The 10,143-nt window shown below is 40.0% G+C and overlaps 2 non-coding genes across 2 annotated transcripts; both read left to right on the plus strand.

Moving 5' to 3' along the window:
* Positions 1–1,723: 1,723 nt before the first annotated feature.
* On the plus strand, positions 1,724–1,805 carry trnal-uag (transfer RNA leucine (anticodon UAG)). Its single transcript has one exon. It is a non-coding gene; the product is annotated as a tRNA-Leu (tRNA).
* A 3,280-nt stretch (positions 1,806–5,085) lies between these two features.
* trnak-uuu (transfer RNA lysine (anticodon UUU)) lies at positions 5,086–5,158 on the plus strand. Its single transcript has one exon. It is a non-coding gene; the product is annotated as a tRNA-Lys (tRNA).
* The last annotated feature ends 4,985 nt before the right edge of the window (positions 5,159–10,143 follow it).

Genomic DNA, 10,143 nt, shown 5'->3' on the forward strand with positions numbered 1-10,143 from the left:
TCAGGCCTCGCGTCAGAAAATTATAGGTTCCACTGCCGTCTGGCTTGTTGCGTTTATACCACTTACATTCTTTTATATAAATGAACTGCACCTGAAAGCTATAGAAAACACTTTGGGTAAGTTGTCTGCAGCCTCATGCGAATTTCGACAACTTACCCAAAACACTGTACTGTCTGGAGATCAGCTCCAGCTCTGAACTGCAATGAAAAACCATGCCTAACAAAACTGGAGAACAGCTGAACTTGTGCTCAGTTCGGTGATGAGGGTTCAGAACTGTCGTTGTTGTAATTAGCACGAACTGCACAGGCTCTGAATCAGACCATGTCAATTAGTCTGATCAGTGTAGGACACGTTAATGTAGAATTATTAATAGGTTTGTTAGTTAGTTCAGGTTTACCCACCTGAACTAATGTAGAATTATTACTTGGTCTGTCTCTTGTTTGTATATAAATGAATGTCTCTGACAACTTAATGTTAGTTTTACGATGTAGGTCAGGCGTTGACATATGCACGAGTATACGAAATGTCTCACTCCTGATTCAACTCATGTTCTATAGGAGATTGGCGATTCCTCCTGTTTCTCGTACAACCATATCAGAACAGAAGCCCGTGTCACCCAGCAGTGATTCAAGATCGACTGGCATCTTTATCCCTTTTTTGTTCGTGATCATTATTTTCTTTAGTTATGATCAATATTGAACTTTTTCGAAATGAAGTGACAATAATCAAACATGCAGGCAGATTTTTGAAAAGTATTCAGAATTGACAGGGTGCCCCTTTGGAACAGTCGTCAGAAAATGTGAGAAAATGAAAGTTATGTAAGCTCTCACACAAAGCATTGAAGATTGGAATCTGAGTGTAAAAAAGCTACCCGTCTCCCAATGATAGGCAGAGATACACACCACGACTCGAATAGACTCAGCGAACTTTAACACCTATGATATTACGAGTGCTTTGCACGTGTCGAACTTCAAGAAGGAACTACTACAATAGTTGTGGACATAATTCAATACCACCGGCAAAGTCCAATGCCGGCAACGTCTGAGAAAATAATGTTCACTCATGGAATTTGGTCTTTGAATGGCTGGCGGGAAAATTCATTTATACTCCTGTTGCACCCTCAGCTGAAACATGTTAAAATAACAACGCAGATTTGTTGGAGAACCTGACAAGAATTATTGGGTTAGCACTGTATGTGTTCTGGTATATTTACTTTAATTTTAATATAAATGTAAACATGCATGCTGTATAATCTATTGTAATTTTAAAATATGTTAGCTGAGGATGCGAGGGGGATATTATACCTTGTGAAACACGCAAGGAACTGTAAAAAAGGCTGGTATTTGAATAAAATTGGCGAGCACAAGAAAACCACAATTTATGTGGTATTATCATCAATATCCTTCAAAATCGACGTTCAAATGAAGGATCTGAAGAAACTATGAAAAAAGCAACAGTAGTAGCAGAGGATTTTGAATTTTGCTTTTTAAGTCAGTAGATCACCGTAGAGTTGCGCCCCTACAAACAGCACAAAGGATGAATCCTACCTCCTTCATTATTGCTGTTTGTGCCGGTGAAAGTAGTGTTTGTGGTATTGAAAGAATCTCGGAAGATAAAGGTGCAGTCACTTCCACATGTCATGATATCATTAGATCCGACGACAAGAGCTGAAGCCCCCGGCATTTACCAAGCCAGCAATGTGAGGAAGAGGGGCATGGAGGGAGGTAGCGTGGCCGAGCGGTCTAAGGCGCTGGATTTAGGCTCCAGTCTCTCTGGGGGCGTGGGTTCGAATCCCACCGCTGCCAAATGTTAGTGTTTTCAGACCTGCAATACGATCAGTAAAAGCGCTTTTTGTTAGGCTGCGGGAGGTGTTTAGAGATAGACTTTCTAAAAAACAGGCTTAACATCAAGGCAGAAAAAATATTTTGTTTTCTCAACATAAATTCTCTTTGGCATGTTCAGCTTTATGTAGGAAACAACATCTGCCGAGATCACTTTTGAGGCAGTGCACATGATAGTGTACCGGCAAGTACATTTAATATTGGCTTTGGTGGTGAGCTGCTTTTGTCTGTGAAACTTTTAATTCTTCACGCCGAATCATTGGCAGGGGTAAAGCTTATTAAATCTTCGAACATAGCGCTCCATCAGAAATACTTTGTTCGTGGTCAAAAGAGATCAGAGGATTAACTTCATGAATTCACATAGCATACCTTACAGGAAAGATTTAAAAGGGGAATTGATTGTGCTTCCTGATGTTGCTCCTGTGGTTTCTTTGGATACAATGGTGAATGTTCTTTGACGTTCTACTAGAGTATCCACTGGGTGGGCTTTATCAATCAGCTCGGATAGGTCATCAGTGCTCCGTCTCCGGAAAATAATCAGCACTGTCGTTTTTTTCCTGTGCTGTCTTTTAAAACATATAAGATCACGAGTTTACAGATTTCTCCAAATAACAACTATACATTTTAACCCAGCGGTTAGCATTCCTTCAATCCAATAGTTTTACTCCGGGTAAAAAGCAGCGAAATATATAGAGAGATGATATTCAAATATTTCAACATTCTTATTGGATTACCTGTATGGATATATCGCTCAGAATTCCTAATATGATTTTGAGTTCAGTTTTGCTTTACTACTTTCAGAGTCTTTTATTGACCTCCTGAAGCAGAGAAGTGACATAATCACAAATGCGACCTACCTGTGCTGCTGTTTTTGGTTAATAATGATTATTGCGAGAAAAAAAAACAGCTCCTTGCATTAAGAGCACGCTCGCTGGTTGTGTTTGGTATTTTCCGTGGTGCTCTTCCTCAGCTGCGAAGTTATTTGGCTAGCAAAGACCTCTGAGAAGGAGTCTGAATCCGTCAACAACACAGGAATTCTAAGATCGCACTGCCGTCTTGTGTACAGAGATCTGCTTTTTCCTTATTGAGTGTTTTGGTGTTTAAGAACACGTATCCTACCTTGAATGCTAGTTTCAAAAGATATGTTACCGGATCACAGATTTCCTTGAAAAGATTTGGGGATGCACTTACCGGGATTCAAACCCGGCTCAATTATTTAGAAGGCACCTATAGCACCAACGCACTTCTGAGAAACACCGGCACATTTCCGCAATCCTCCCTCTCACCTACAAAGTTATGAAGAGACAGACGTCCAATGAAAACTAATTTGATTCACTCAAGGCTCCGCTCTTTTATTGTGATGTCATTTTAATTAATGTTAGCTGTGATAAGGTGTCGTTTCTGTCTCTTAAAGTTTAAGTCTGCTCCTTTCTTCCTGGTTTAGAAATAATGTTCCATGATTGTTTACAAACACCACTATCACTTATTTGTCCAGCTCTAACGCCTGTGTGCGTTGACAAGGCATCTCCAAAGGACATATTAAATAACATGATCCTTCCTGTTACCATTCCTGTGGTTGGAGCGTTGTTTCGCCCTTTTTCGTTCTTCTACAATATTTGCAGACAGGGCTGTATCACTCGAGTTGTACAAAACAAGTCGGTCCATGAAAATCATCAGTACTGCTGTTGTTCTATGCGTAGTTTAATCAAGGTAGTCGAGTGAGGAGGTAAAAAAGCACTCCCCCGTCGATAAATCAATCATCGTCGCCCGTGTGACTGGATATAAAAATAACTGATTCATTTTTACCCAGTCTCTGGAAGTTTCGATGCGATTATTTTTCCTTCCTTATTTCTTCATTCCTATGAATTTACTCTGTAGTAAAGGAAACGCGAAAGCGGGAAACTGTAGGCATTCTTCGTGAGTGGTGGATTGTGTTCAGAGAGCATCAGCACATCTCTAAGTCAGTTCCATTGATAGGTCTGTTGGGGATTTAGCTCAGTGATAGAAGGCATGCTTTGCATGTATGAGATCCCGGTATCTTTAGGTGCTTTATATTACTGTGCTCACATCGCAATCTTCTGTTGAATGTGAACTCTTTGCTCGTGTTCATAGAGAGCCAGATTTACACAATTAAATTCAAGCACACTCGAAGTGCTATGGTGTTGCTCTGCTGTTTTAAATGTACCTCTAAAGCATTTAGCTCTGTTAACTACCAAATGATTTGAACTAATTTTATGTTATATTCAGGAAATCCAGAGGTCTTCAGACGTGTCGTGGCTGTTGAAGAAGACACCTTTTAAATCTCACCCAGGATTTCTTGAGAGATCATTCAGCGAGCGAGTCCTCCCTCTGGACTCCGCACTGAGCTGAAAGCTGCGCGAATTCCATTGTACAACTGAGAAAAAAACTGATGGACTAAACAATGACATTTGATGATTATAAGAAATTCAAGAAACACAACAGTCCGAACACAGGTTTGAATCCTGAACGCTTAATTTAAAAGACAAAGCGAAGGATACGACCTGTAAACTCTCTTCATGTCTTACAGTTTATGATATAAAAAAAATCTTACTTTCATAGTAATTTCTTGCTGCTGATAGACGATTTATTGAATTTTAACAAAATCACAATTACAAACATCTTGGGTTAAACAGTTATTCACATACTCTAACGAAGAGAAACGTTAGTGCCTTCCGGTGTGTGAGCCAATTTCTCAAAACAATATTTGTTAGTCTCTCGAGAGGCTGCGCAAGGTGTTTAGAGATAGAATTTCTAAAAGGCAGGCTCCCTGAGCTTAACATCAAGGCAGAGAAAATGTTTTGTTTTCTCTAGAGAAATGCTCTTTAAATTTCAACATAGTTACAACTCCCTTTATAAAGGGTGTGCACACTTATAGAACCAAGGCATTGAAAGTTTTTTTTAATTGTTGTTCCAAAAAGTTTTCCATTTGTTTTCGTTCTTAATGTTGTTGATTAAAAGATCTTATTAAATGCGAAAAAATCTGAATGCGAAAAAAGGTCAAAATGCTATTGAAAAAATCAGTAATGTGAGGAAAGATTAATTGTGGGAGCCCCTTACCTCCCCATGTCATGCTGTATTTCTCACTCATTCTACTGGGTAAGGTGCCGTCGCTTCTGGATAAAGTCTGTCAGTGGTCATTCCAGACGGGTCAGGTATGACTGCGCTTCGGCACAAGAAGAGACATGTGACTTACGAGGATCCCGACAGTGTCGTTCGTTATAGGGCCCGGATAGCTCAGTCGGTAGAGCATCAGACTTTTAATCTGAGGGTCCAGGGTTCAAGTCCCTCTTCGGGCGTTTGTGTTTTCCTTAAGTGTACTGTGAATTTCATTATAAATCGTATTTTATCTTCCACTCTTCTAGCTGTACTGTTGATATTTTAAAAGTTCATCACTTGTATTTTCTTTAGTGTTTCCTTTCACAAACCGAAAATGTTCAAGACTATTTTGTCAACGCACTCCACGTAGATAATCACAGGAAAAGTAAAGGAAACGCAGTGAGGAGCTCACACAGCGAGTACTCTTGAATACAACAAGAGGAAAAGCACACTCTGCACATCTGCGGAACATCACGTCCGAGTTTACAGTGACAGCAGAGATTGAGCGAAGTAGTTTTTTATTACTGGCTCGCTGAACGATCTCTCAAGAAACCCCGGTGGAGATTCAACAGGTCTCTAATAATCACGTTCAAAAAGGTGACGATACATTTTTCTTTTAACTAAGTAGCCTTAATGGCAACACAGTGTTAGGAGTCCGGCTTTTCTTATTTCTTCTGCAGAACCAGCGGTATCGGAATATACTGATCCGCAAAATAAGCGCTTTCGTTTCTGATCGTTTTTATTGAGCGCTGCTCTAAACTTTACATTTGCTTGTGCTGGTTTTCCTCATGAAAAAAGAAATTTCTCTAATTACATTATTCCATGAGCAACGAGGAGAAAGAAATAAAATACATAATTCATTATAAGAACTAAAGGCAAGATGGCTGATGGTCTAAGGCGTTCAGGTCGCAGTTTCCTCTGGAGACGTTTGTTCAAATCGTACTTCTAATAAGTACTCTTTTTCTCGTTAGAGTAGAAACGATAGAAGCTTTAAGTGGGAAAAAATCACAACATCTCGCATTTCACGTGTTTAATGTTAATTGTCTCAGTGGTTGCCTCGGTGATTGATGGCTCTTCTCTCTTGCAGGGTGACGGCAAACTTCTTTAGAGAGGGAGTCTCCCACGCACGGCTTTTCTTCATCAAGAGCCGAGGCAACAGAGACAGACTTCAAACTGACATTAATTACTTCATGAGCGTTTATGACCGTCTTTAAAAAGCTGAGAGAAGTCGAAAACGTCTTTGGAAAAGAGGAAATGTCTGCTGACAGTAAACTGAGCTCACCCTCAGCTGCGGACAAGCGCTCCTCGTTAGTACAGTGCTGAGTAACCTCGCTTGTCGCGCGAGAGACCGGGTTACGTTTCTGTGACAGGGCGCTGGTTAAATTTTTTAACAACCTGACTTCATTTAGAAAGTGTGTACTGTGTACTAAGTTTCGGACTAGTTAGTGCAGTAGAATATGGAGATCATCTCCAGCTCTGAGCTCAACTGCAACAAGCAGTCGTGCTGAGCAAAGTCAGAGCCCAGCTTAACGTGTGCTCAGTGTGGTGCTCAGGACACAGGGGTATTGTTGTGGTTATAATTAGCACAAACTGCACGGGCTCTGAATCAGAACATTTCAATTTATCTGATCAGTAAATTAAAATGCAGGACACATTCATATAGGATTATTACTGTGTCTCTGTCCTGTTCGTATATAACCCAATGTCCCTCACAGTTTAGAAGATACCAGTATGGACACCTAACTCGTAATTCAGTACTCATTGCAAATAGTCCCAAAACAAGCACGTCCAACAGCTGCGGGGTTGAAGGTGAACATGTATCGTATTGTAATGGCTTCTATTTCCACTCATGAATGAGACAGTTTCATGAGGAGATCCTACGCACAATTAAGCGAACACATCGCTATTTCGGTCTGATGTAGAGGCTCCATTTGTGTCAGCAGTACTATAAATGTAAGTCTTATACACTTTCAGGGGCTGCATCTGTAGCGCTTCATCTAAGAGAACTGTTTTACTTTACCGCATGGTTACATTCACCCACCCAATTTATTCTCAGAATACCAAATGGCTCAATAACCCTGTTTTCCCCTGGGAACCACCAGTGTACTGTCTCATTCCATTCAAAAATATAACAAATTTATTAAATTAATATATTCAATGAACTGTGTAACACAGAGCTGGAAAGGTGAAATCAGGATGGCTGAGCAATTGAGCAGCTGAAACTGTTGATCAGGATGGCTGAGTGGTTAAGGTGTCAAATTTGCAACCCACTAAGCAAATGTCTATGTGGGTTCAATCCCTGCTCCTGTAATTTGCTTTTGAAGTGACAGAACACTTTGAAGATTTTCACTCTATTAAAATATGTATTTACTAAATTTCAGTTCTCTTCACTCCCTGGGATAACTGAACTCTCACCATCGCATCCTGAAGGCTTTACATGCATTAGCTGTGATACAGCTCCTAATAAAGACAGAATGAAACTGTATCAATAATAAATGACATGTTTTAAATAAACGTTTATTGATAAACTTCATTATTAATAAAAGTGGTGTGACAGGAAAGCAAATAAAATATTACAATGATATTCCAAGCAACTGATGTGTGCCGGAGCCAAATGTCATCAACTGTGGGCTTTGTAAATTGTTTAAAAATTGTAAGTGAAGTTGAGATAATTAACAATTTGTTGATTCCTGCAGTTACAGATTAAAACGTGAGAAGAGTTTCTCTGGGTTTATCTCTGTCCGAGAGCCTGATGTGAATATGCTGAACGCAGTGTCTTTGATTTATGTACTCAAACAACCAAAGAATCCCATTCTCGTCATCCTATGGTTTGTCAAACGTGATTTTTTCAAAGTGAGTGTGATTTCGTTTAGTCTTTCGCTCCTGTACTAGAGCAGTAATGTTTCTAGACGCGCATGAACATGGTATAATAGGCTGACAGCAGGAACACGTGGCCCACAAGCATTAACAGTATCAGAGGTGTCTGCAGTATGTTGGTTTGTGAGCAGCGATAAAATAAAATGCCGAGGAAGCAGGTGTGCCTGCATTAATAAAGCTCCATCGAGCGGAAAAAGTAACAGAAGAACCAATCTAAATCCAACAGCAAGTTTCTGCAGTTGAAATCACAGGCAAAACTGCCACTGGTGAGGCTTGAACTCACAACCTCAGCATGACTCCACTATGTACTGCACGCTGACCAAATGCACCACTGCAGCTGCACAATGTGTTTGTTACATGTCTTAGATGTATTTACTGGAAGGTTGACGAAATCGTAAATCACTGATTTCATTATCTGCACGTTTAATATCTAGGAGAGAGAACTCCTTCAGGTTCTACAGCTCATAAGTGCACTTTAAGAAGTCTTTGCTTTTGTGAGATGGATCTCCAAGGTGCAGCTTTTTTCTTATTACTAAAGATACCTCTACATTGTAAACTATTTGAAGACCTAGAAAAAGGAACGTGGCGTTAGTTGAAATAAGCACTGAATGGGTTAAAACTCACGCTAAAGTGATGCCTTGTGGAGAATAAATCAACATACTTTATTCGCACAGGTCACTCTGCCACGGACAAGAACGATCAGCTACCACCACTATTATTATCATTATTATTATTATTCAACCATTTGGGGAACAATACAATTGAACAATCCCACTGTTCTTATGGCAAGAAAAATAACATGAGACCACTGTAAGAATGTTGTAATTGTTTGAACAATTGATTTCTATTTTTCCCTCTTATGGGCAACACTGTGGTATTTCTTTTTCTCTTCGTTGTTGTGCACGGGCTAGTTCTGCAGCGATATTTGCCACAGAAATTTCTGCGCAGCTCCGTATTAAATCTGTTCTCAACTACCAACGGACAGAAGACGACTCCAGTAGATAGCTGTGTAGATGTGTAGGACCACACACGACACAGTGATAGTGGGGCTCTTAATGGACTGGTACACAGACCACACGAGAGGCAAGCAAAACGCTTTTAAAATTCCAAAGGCTCACCAAGTCAGAGGAACAGCAATGAACTGAAAAGATCTGTTACGGACGTCTATGTTAACCTCTTTAGAGCTATAAATACCATTTGTTTAATTTATCTGTAGATTAACACTCCCAAGTAACAGCACCTTACAGTATATTAATGTTAATTCCGCTGGTGGACATTAGCTGGTGTTTTTTGTAACAATTTGCTTGTTCTGCTGTAAGGAATAATAATAACATCACTTTATTAACCCTTTACAAGGTATTGCATTAGGAATTATCTTTTTGCATACCCCAGCTTGCTCTCCATGAGACACACAGATAAGGAGAGAGCCTGGGGTCAGAGCACAGGGTCTGCCATTGTATGGTGCCCTGGAGCAGTTGGGGTTAAGGGCCTTGCTCAGGAGCCAAACGGAGTAGGATTCCTCTGCCGGCAGAGGGATTTGAACAAACAACCTTCCAGCCACAGGCACAGATCCTTAGCCACCCCAAGCATATAAAGTAAAGTAAAAAATATACAGTATATAAAGCACGCGAACTTAAATGTTCAAAGTTTTCAGGCTCTTTAGCATTTTCCTTCACACATGGAAAAAGTTCAATGTGTTCTTGTCACATTTCTACACGTAGATAACACAAGATAACACGTACACAAGAACGGATGTAACAGTACAGGACATACAGTGAGGAATTCGCACAGCTTTCAGCTCAGTGCGGAGTCCAGAGGGAGGACTCGCTCGCTGAACGATCTCTCAGGAAATCTCGGTTGAGATTCAACAGGTGCTTCATCAACAGTTACGACAAGTCGGAAGACTCACTGAAGTCCGAAAAGATCAGCCTCTGTGATGCAGTGTCCAGTGACACTAACTGTCCTACTGTTCTCTGCTAATGTAGAGGGTGAATGTAAGGTTTCTTTCTTGTAAAATATTTTCAAGCGTATTTTTGCTGCTGAAAATTAATCTTATGCATTTGAATGAATTCCGATATTGTCACCTAATTCTATACATTGTTTCATCAGACTAGAACATTTAGAGGAGCTCAACTGCATTAATTAATTGCATAGTGATAGTATTTCTTGCCGTTTAAATACGTCAGTCAAAAATGTAGAGAAGGTGCTCCTATTTTCACCATTATAAGAACTGTGATGCACCAGTATTATTTACTTTCATAAAAGTATTGTAATTGTATTGTTCTGTTCCGTTACAGTCTTGAGTGAC

Source organism: Atractosteus spatula, chromosome 10 (assembly GCF_055471065.1).
Source record: "Atractosteus spatula isolate fAtrSpa1 chromosome 10, fAtrSpa1.hap1, whole genome shotgun sequence".
NCBI lineage: Eukaryota > Metazoa > Chordata > Actinopteri > Semionotiformes > Lepisosteidae > Atractosteus > Atractosteus spatula.